This window comes from Chrysochloris asiatica, unplaced genomic scaffold, assembly GCF_000296735.1.
Source record: "Chrysochloris asiatica unplaced genomic scaffold, ChrAsi1.0 scaffold00033, whole genome shotgun sequence".
Lineage (NCBI taxonomy): Eukaryota > Metazoa > Chordata > Mammalia > Afrosoricida > Chrysochloridae > Chrysochloris > Chrysochloris asiatica.
Window position 1 is genome coordinate 8,690,469 of NW_006408551.1, and position 10,472 is coordinate 8,700,940.

Genomic DNA, 10,472 nt, shown 5'->3' on the forward strand with positions numbered 1-10,472 from the left:
TGCTCCCGTAAAGATTTACAGCCTCGGAAACCCTGTGCAGGGTCGCTATGAGTCGGAACCGACTCCACGGCACTTAACAACAACAACAACAATGTGGGAGCTAATTTTGTGGGAACAGACAGCATCATATTTCTCCTGAGGAGCAGCTGGTGAGCTCAAGCCCCCAACCTTGTGGTTTGATGTCCAGTGCTTATCTTAAGTAGCCATCATGCTCCCCATATATGCATTTGTTGCTGTTGTTGTTGGTAAGGGTCATTGACTTTGTTCTGACTCAGAACAACCCTCTGCAGAGTTTCCAAGGAGCAGCTCATAAGTTTAAGCCACTGATCATGTGTTTCAAAACAACCTTGTAGCCCAGTGTTTTATACTACAGGACCATATATCTTTCATAGATATAGATAGATAGATAGATAGATAGATAGATAGATAGATAGATTGATAGATAGATAGATAGATATAGAGATACATGTATAAAGTGCATAGTAAAGTAATACTATTCTTACTTGTGAATATATTTTTAATAGGCAGTTTTTCAAGGTTTTTAATACTCTCCTAACATACAAGGTTAAGTAAAGAAATCATTGCTACTGATAGGGTTCCAGTATATATAAAAATGGATTTATTCCTAACAAAACATGTTTAAACATATGTCTTTAATCAGTGGATGGCTTGTAGACAGTTCTTTCAATAATATACATGTCTTTATTTTCTCAAGTTGCTAGTGCCATAGAGTTAGTTTCAACTCCTAGTGATGCCATATAGAGTTTCCAAGGAGCAGCTTATGAGTTTGAACCACCAACCTTGTGGTTAGCAGTTCAGTGTAGATCCTATAGCACCACATTATGATTTCTTACAGTGCCTTTAAAAACATATCAAATCTAAACAGTGACTTATGAAGAGATTTGCTTTTGTTTTTAATTTATATTAAAAGTTCAGCTTAGAAAATTATGGTGACTGTTTTTGATATTTCAAAGGAATCATTTGATAAATTTTATCAAAAGACAAAATAATCAAGGGACTTACAATGAATAATGTGTTTTTTTGCTTTGTTTTGTTTTTTAAATAGAAAACTGCATTGGTGATTTAAAAAAAAAAAAATAAGTCAGCTAAATTGTTCAATATTTAAGGGCAACAAAGATTGTTCTAAGAAAATTTTGTTGTGTAACCTTATCCCATCCACCCTAATATCATGATGTTGTCCCTAAAGATTTCTTTTTGTTCCAAAAACTTGGAGAACAATTTTAAAGAACCACAATTTGCATCATTAAAAACTGTCTTTTTGATGTAGTGAAATTCTAACAGTGCATTAAGAATTGCCATGAAGAAATCTAAAAATTATTTGGGGAAGGGTTACAAGCATGGGAGCACTATTTTCAGACATATATAGACTTGAATGAAGGATATATTGAAAAATTGTGGCTTCATATTTTGGCAATAAAAAACAACAAAGTTTTCTATGATTTTGTAATAATACCTTTTGACTTGCCCTTGTCTATACCTATTATTGTTGTCTACAATACTAAGTAAAATAAGTCCATTATATTAAAACAAAAAATATATGATCCCACCTTTATCTACATCTATTATTAATAACAAATCTAAGCTACATTTGCATTTTCTTTGAAATTGATATGGTAACAAATGACTTATTTCCTTTTGTGGGCTTTGATACATCATTTATGGTGGCTGTGTGCCATGGAGTCTGTTCTTACTCATAGCAACCCTAGACAGGGTTTCCAAAGCTATAAATCTTTACAGGAGTGAAAGCCTCATGTTTCTCTCTCAGAATGGATGGTAGTTTCGAACTGCTGATCTTGAAGTTAGCAACTTAACTCATGACAATTATGCTATTGTTGTTGTTGTTATTAAGTGCCATGGAGTTGGTTCCAACCCATAGCGACCCTGTTAGGGTTTCCAAGGAGTGACTGGTGAGCTTGAACTGCCAGTCTTGTGGTTCTAAAGATTTTTCAGTCCAGCTCATTAATCCACAGAGCTCCTTATAAAATTTATAGAATAATAAATAATGATTTTAGTAAGTTATTCTTTTTTAAAGCTATGGATAGTAAATATTTTCTAATAGAATTTTTAAAAATGGTAGATTAAAATAGTCCATCTGTGGTACAACTGAGAAGCTAATTAATGAAGAAAGTGCTTCATCTACTCTATGTTTTAAAATACTGTCATCAACAACAGGATAATCAGATACTAGGTAATTCAAACCCCCTTAGTCCAAATATTCTTGTGAAATCTTGTAAAAGCAATAAAATGTGGAAGGCCATTGTGAATAACTAAAGATTCACAACAGATAATAATTTGTTAAATTGCTGACATAATGTTAATGGGTACCTACTGTTCAATTTCAAAGTAAACCTTTTTTTAAGGATCAAAACGAGGTCAGGTAATGAACTCTGTATTAGGATGAATCAATGAATGGATGTCTATTATTCTTTATTGATGGATGGAAAAAATGGTGGCTGGTAGAAATCACAAATTCTGTAACATCAGTGTCTCTATTAGCTCTTTTTTTTTTTTTTTTTAATAGAAACACTTAAAGGAGGCCAAAATAGACTGAAAACCCAAAAATTTCAAATAGTTATTCTATAAAGATGTAATTTTTCTTTGCTGGCAAATAACTTTGTAATATGGTGGTACTGTAAAAGCTGTAACTTTAAAACAAGTTAATTGAAAATGTGTAGAGTTACACAAAGTGAAGCACTTTGGAAAACTTATTCAGATTGTTGTTGTTGTTAAGTGCCATCAAATTGGTTCCAACTTATAGCAGATCCTGCATAGATCCTACAACAGATCCAAGGAGATGTTGGTAAGCTTGAACTGCTGACCTTGCAGTTCAAACTGAACTTGCAGTCCAGTGAATTAACATGCAGCACCACTCCAGCACTCCTATACAAATATAAGCAGAACTATATTCTTAAAATAGAGTGTGTTTCTAAGGCCTAAATTGATTTCTTTGAAATATAATAAAAAGAAAATGTAAACAGCAGCAAAACAAATGACCATCTGTTACATGCTAGGAATTGTCCCAGATAATATGGAGACATTATTTTATCCAGATTCATGGATCACATTTATTAGCTATTATATCTCAATTAGGGGTGATTTAAATATTTAATGAACAAAAAGAAGTCTAGGACTTTAAAAAATAATAGAAGCAAGTGAAGAAACCAACAGGATAATATAGGTCAGAACATAAAAACCAAACTGGAAGAAGTTAGACTTTAACAGTGCCAGAGAAAGCCACAGTAATATTTTTGCTGCTGTTAGGGGCCATTGAATTGGTACCGACTCATAGGGACCTTATGCACAGCAGAACGAAACACTGCACAATCCAGGGCCTACCTCACTACTGTTACCACACTTAAGCCTAGTGATGCTGCCACTTTGTCAATCCATCTTGCTGGGGGTCTTCCTCTTTTTCTTTGACCCTCCACCTTACCAAACATGATGTCCTTCTCCAGCAAATGGTCACTCCTGACAATATTTCCAAAGTATGAGTGATGACGTTTGACCATCCTGGCCTCCAAGGAGCACTCTGGCTGTACTTCTTCCAACACAGATCCATTGGTTCTTTTGGCAGCCCATGGCACTTTCAATATTCTCCTCCAACACCATAGCTCAAAAGTATCAATTCTTCTACGGTATTCCTTATTCACTGTCCAGCTTTTGCATGCATATGAGGTTATTGAAAATACCTTGGCTTAGGTCAGGCACACCTTAGTCTTCAAGCTGACCTCTTTGCTCTTCAACACTTTAAAAGGTCTTATGCAGCAGATTTGCCTTATTCAATATGTTGTTTGATTTCTTGACTGTTGTTTCCATGAGTGTTGATAGTTGATCCAATAAGAATAAAGTCCTTGACAATTTCAATCTATTCTCTGTGGATAAGAATGTTGTTCATTGGTCCATTAGTGAGGATTTTTGTTTTCTTTACATTGAGAGATGCAATCCATACCAAAGGCTGTGCTCTTTGATATTCATCAGTAAATATGTTAAGTCTTCTTCACTTTTAGCAAACAAGATTGTATCATCTGCATATCACAGGTTGTTAATGAGTCTTCCTCCAATCCTGATGCCACGTTTTTCTTCATATAACCCTGCTTCTCTGATGATTTGCTCAGCATACAGGTTGGATAAGTATGGTGAAAGAATACAACCCTGTCACACAACTTTCTTAATTTTAAACCATTCAGCGTTCCCATGTTCTGTTTGAACAACTGCCTCTTGGTTCATGTACAGATTCCTCAAGAGCAAAATTAAGTGTTCAAAAATCCTCATACTTCGCAGTATTATTTTACACGGTAGTATTTTACAAAGTTACGTAATCTGATTTATATTTTGACAAGATTATTCTGGTTGCTTTGTTAATTTGGGTTAGGAATGGTGGTGGTTTGCATTAAGAAACTAGGAAGTGATAAGAAGAGATCATTTTATTTTCTAAAATAGAGGTAAAAAGATATACTGACCCAATACATGTAGTTTGCAACAAAATGATTGGAGCTGGACATGTTGCAAAAGCTTTAACTTGGAGTTGAAGTTAGTGTTAACAAACATGGAAAAACTCTAAAAAGTAGGTAAAGGATGAATAAGAACAATATTGCAGTTTAGGAAAGTTGAGTTAAGGTCAAGTTGTTGTTGTTAGGTGCCATCGAGTTGGTACCGACTCACAGTGACCTTATGGAGAGCAGAACAAAACACTGCCGGATCCTGGGCCAACCTCACTACTGTTGCCATGCTTGAGTCCATCGATGCTGCCATTTGGCCAATCCATCTCACTGGGGGTCTTCCTCTTTTTCTCTGACCACCCATCTTACTAAACATGATATCCTTCTCCAGCAACTGGCCCCTCCTGAGAATGTGTCCGATGAATGAGAGACGAAGTTTGGCTATTTTGTTCTCCAAGGATCACTGTGGCTGCACTTCTTTCAAAATGGATCTATTGGTTCTTTTGGCAAATTGTAACTGGATAAATTTAAAGATGCTTAGTCTGCAACTAGAGAAAGTCATTTGTTCAGAGTTCAAATGAGAGCTCTGATTGGAGATGTAAGTTTCAAATTTCTCAAAATGTACATAGAAATAACTAGTAGAAGGAGCTCTGGTAGCATAGTGGTTACGAATCGGGCTGCGAACCACAAGGTCAGCAGTTCGAAACTACCAGCTGTTCCGCGGGAGAAAGATGAGGCAGTCTGCTCCGGTAAAGATTTACAGCCTAGGAAACCCTGTGCAGGGTCGCTATGAGTCGGAACCGACTCCACGGCACATAACAACAAAATACATATTACTTATTGACCACATCAAGTAAGTGATTAAAAATACAAAAGAGAAAAAGTCAAGTGTTAGAGTCATGGAAAATTGCACTGTTAAAAACTAAGAATAAATTAATAAAGGAGACTGAAAAGAAAACATTGACTGAGGTGGATAATCATGACAGAAACCAGGACTCATGATAGCCAAGTGAAAAAAAAATGTTACAAAAAGATGACAAATAACCACATGTAGTTATTTTTAAAGAATTGTAAACTTTATTTTTGCATACAGGAAACTGAAAAATCATTGATTTTTGTATAAGATTTCCAGTTTCAGTAAATTAATTTGTGGGTGTGCTAGGGTTATCATTGAGTAAGTGTGGTAGTCACACAAATGCAGGTCTTAATTAGTGCATGAAAAAGCCAAGACTGTCAAAGCATTTCTTTAACTAAATCTGAAACAAATGTTTTTGTTTGTTTGTTCGTGTTTCTGGCTTAGATATGACTTCTTTATCTTACATGCATGTACTGAGCACCAAGGAAGTAGACAAACTAACTCAGTGTTCCACTGTTGGACCTATTCACCCACTGGGTTATAAAACAGGTAGAGGAAATGATTCTGGAGAAATATGTAAAGTTGTTTTGTAGTTACTCTAGGTTCAAAGATCTTGTATTTCCTGGCGTGAATTCAGATTGCTGGTTTAGTGATATTAACATTTTTTTCCTTTAAAGTACGAAAGAGAAATATTTGATCTAAATTATCTTTGATAAATGCTTAATATTTAGTGATGATTGCATTTTAAGCTGCTAAATGTCAAGTCATTTAAAAGCATAATGAGATGACAAAAAAGATGTTTTGCTTTATTGGTAAAAAAGTTTGAAAGGCACATTTTTCATATTCTCTTTCATAAAGTAAATTGCTCTTTCTGAATCATTGCAGCCTTTCAAATAAGATACTGCATTGCTATATTGTAGGTAATAAAGTTGATCAGTGCATGCTCCTGTAGAGTGTTTTATTCTTAGCATCTAAGAAGATGCCAGTCGAAGATGTGCTTGTCAACTTCATTTATATTCAAGCTATCTCAGTTGTACGAATTCTTCCTTAAACCCTTCATATACTCTGAACTGATTAATTATGATATTTGTGTATACATCTGTCCAATTTGCATTATTTCAACCATGCTTATTTTCTTCAATAGCAATTCTTCTTAAACATTACACGTAAGTAAACAAAACAAAATAATACTCTGCCCATTTAATTAATTTATTTTAAGGTATATTACTTAACATTGCACAATTTGAAAGTGTACTTTAATTTCTCTGAACAGTGTTATGAAACTGAGATTTATTATGTAATATCTGATGTGGATGAGTTAAATGTTTAACATCATGTAAAAATAATAAAATTGCTTTATTAAAAGTTTTCCTCTATAAAAATAGATTATTAAAGAAATTGTGAGCTTTAGGTCTATTCACCTTAGCTAAATAATGCATGGAAAAGGAAAAGGGTTAGCAAGCAAATGTATAGGGGAAAAGTCAAGTTTCATCATGGAGCTTCATTTCCTACTGATCTTTATTTGGCTCCTTTAGTACCTACTTTCTGTCATTATTGTGTAAATCCATGAGATTAGGTAGAATAAGCAAAGACATCAAGAAAAGAAATATATTTAAGTTTGCTCAAAATCTATGCTAATTCTTTACTGAAATGTGTAAATATATGTTCTTAGAGAGCTAGTAAACATATACCGATTTTTTATTTTCTTTCTTAAATGCTGAATGCACATTTGAAAAAAGTAGAAAGTAAATTATTGAAGACAAAAAGATAAGCTACTATATGTGGAAAATAAAGGATGAATGTGATTTTTAAAATAATAATTACAATGGTTATTGTAATTGTTAAGTGCTGTAGAGTCAGTTTCAACTGATAAGGACCTTGCATATGATTTTCAAGGAGCAACTGGTGTGTTTGAACTGCAGACCTTTTGATTAACAGTCCAGTGCTTATTCACAGCAATATTCCTATTATAATATTATAATGCAAAATTTTTTAAATTCATAAACTTACCTTAGGTTAAAATGAAAAAAATGCATAGTAAAAAAAACAAACAAACATAGTAGTAACATATCTACCTGCTTATAAATTTCACAGTTAGAAAAGCACAACTTTCAGTACTTCAAAGTGGAAAATCAAATAATGTGAGTATTAGAAAGAAAAATTTTAAAAGTAGTGAATTTGATAAACTGCTTTCTGAGATTAAAAATATTGTTTTAATACATCACACATATAATCAGTAATTAATTGTTACTTTTTTCACCCTCTGATTAGTTCTCAAATTCAGTTCTTCCCCTTCAATACTGTTAGTACTGTCCCTTACACCTTTATAACTTCTTATCATAATACTAATTTCCAATATTCCTCCCATCTGATCTCTGCTTAACACTGCTTGCCAGACAACTTTCTAAAATGCAAACTGTAATCTCAATTTTTTCTCATTTATAAAATACAGTATAATCTTTTTAGTCTGGTGTAGTTAGCTAGATGCTGTGTTCAAAAATGAAGAGATATCTTTGTGCAAATCCATGCCTTCCTGTTATTTATTTATGTTTTATTGCAGCTACTTTAAACATGCTTAGGACAGCAAATCAATTTTGAAATACTGTATACAAGTATCTCTGTCCATTGTGACCTTAAAATCCTATCAAGTAGCTTGGTTTGAATGTCTAGCTTATTGTTTGAGGAGTTGATATTTCTAAACCCCCTCATTTTATTAGAGTAGTTTCAGAAGGCAGAAAAATATGAATGTGTGATTTGGGAAAGCGTATATAATGATTCTTTATTCCTTGAAAGTCCTAAATAAGAAAGTGTATGACTTCTGTTGTTACTGGTAAAAGAGACTGAAAATGCTGCTTTTTGCTGTATTTGAAAGACCATTTGGCATGTCAAAAATTCTTCAGGAGAGATTTAAGTGTTTATGACACCTCCACTGCCACCTCCACCACTACTGCCATTGAGTCAATTCCAGTTTATATCAATCCTGTAGGATAGAATAGACTCTTGGTATAGCATAGTAACATCAGTACTGGACTTTTAACCACAGGTCGGCAGTTCAAACACACTAGCCCTTTCTAGGAAACCCTATACAGGGTTACTATGAGTAAGAACTGACTCTTCTTAACAACAATAGTAGGATAGAAACAAAACTGCTCCTCAGGGATTTTGAGACTTAATCTTTACAGCAACAGACAGCATCATATTTTTTTCCCCAATAGAGCAGCTGGGGAAGTTTAAAATGCTGATCTTACAGTAAGCAGTTCAATATTTTACCCAAAGCACCATTGGTTATTCTTTTTTTGACTCATAGCATGGAGTCCTATTATGGAACTGTAGGGCAAGCATAGAACTACTAACTGCAGGGACGATGTTGCAAACTCACCAGCAACTCCTTGGAAACCCTGTACTGGGTAGCTATGAGTCAGAACCAACTTTAGTACACTGAACAACAACAGTTAAAACATGCAGTAGTATGAAAGCAAAACTTGTTTCCAATTACACAAGAGTTTATTGAAATCCTTTACAGGGTCACCAACAACCTTCAAATTGAGGTTATTCAAAATACAATGACTTGGGTCAGGTATACCGTGGTCCTCAAACTGACATCTTAGCTCGTGAACACTTTAAAGATGTCTTTTACAACAGATTTGCCTAATGCAGTGTTGGAGGAGAATATTAAAAGTATCGTAGGCTGTCAAAACAGATCTGTGTTGGAAGAAGTAGAGCCAGAGTGCTCCTAGGAAGCCAGGATGGCCAGACTTTGTATCTCATACTTCAGACATATTTTCAGGAGGGACCAGTACCTGAAGAAGGATACCATGTTTGGTAAAGTGGAGGTTCAGATAAAAAGAAGAAGTACTCCCAGATGAATTGGCACAGTGTCAGCAGAAATGAGCTCAGGCATAGCAAAGATCATGAGGTTGGTGAAGGACCTGGTTGTATTTTGTTCTGTTGTGCACAGGATTTCTATGAGTCAGTATGGACTAGATGGCACATAGCAAAAACAACAACAGAAAGATATATATTAGATCATGAGCAGTTTGAATTCATACCAAGTATTCAAAAATGGCACAACATTAGAAAAACAATCAATAGAACCATATAACTATATATATTGATTTGATGCAGAAAGACATTTGACAAACCCAAGCACTCATGCCTGATAAAAACATTCAATAAATAGAAATAGAAGTGAAATTCCTAAACATCATTAAAGACACATATACAAAAACTATGGCCAACATAAGTCTTAATGGAGAAATGCTGTTTTCATTCCCCTTGAGATACAGGATCCAGGCAAGGATGCCCTTTATCGTCACTCTTAATCAGTATTGTACTAAAAGTCTTAGCGAGAGCAGTAACTAAAAGAGGGGGATAAAAGGCATCTGAATTAGCAAAGATAAGCAAAACCATTTCTATTTATAGATCATATACATAGAAAGTCCCAAAAACTCAGCAAGAAATCTATTGGAGCTAATTGAAAGAGTCAACAAAGTAGCAGAATAGAACATCAACATACAAAAATTAGTTGGATTGGAACAAACTATAAGATGGCAGATCGGGTGGACGTGTAGCAAAGAGCTCCGAAAACAACAAAACAGAATACCTGACCAAGCAGGCTCAGGGGATGGTCCCAGAACTCTGAACCACATATAAAGGAATACTTAGAAGGTTGGAAGGCTCACAGCTGGGGAAATTTGTGGCAGAAGCAAGAAATCTATTGCTTTCTAGTCTGGGACGCTTGGCTGCTCCAAGAGCCGCCATCTTGGGTGAGACCACATGGGGGAAGGATCGGAGCGGCCACAGATGCCTGGCAGAACCGCTGAGATCCTGATCATATCTACCTGGAGGCATTCAGAGATCATAAAAAAAAAACACACCAAAATACACACCCATCTAAGTATTAAGGCCACAGATAACCCCTGAAGATGCCCAAAAAACAGAAGCAGATGTCCATATCTGCACACGTCCAGAAACGAGATAAAGTGACTGAGGAAAATGAGCTGGAAGTAAACCTACACTCCATACTGGAAGATGGGCAGGCTTTGGAAATGTCTGAGACGGAATTCCTAAAAATGATTATATAAGGTATCAAAACACTGTACAATGCAGTTGGGAAAATAAGGAAGAAGTCAGGAAAGTGCTACAGGAACAATCAA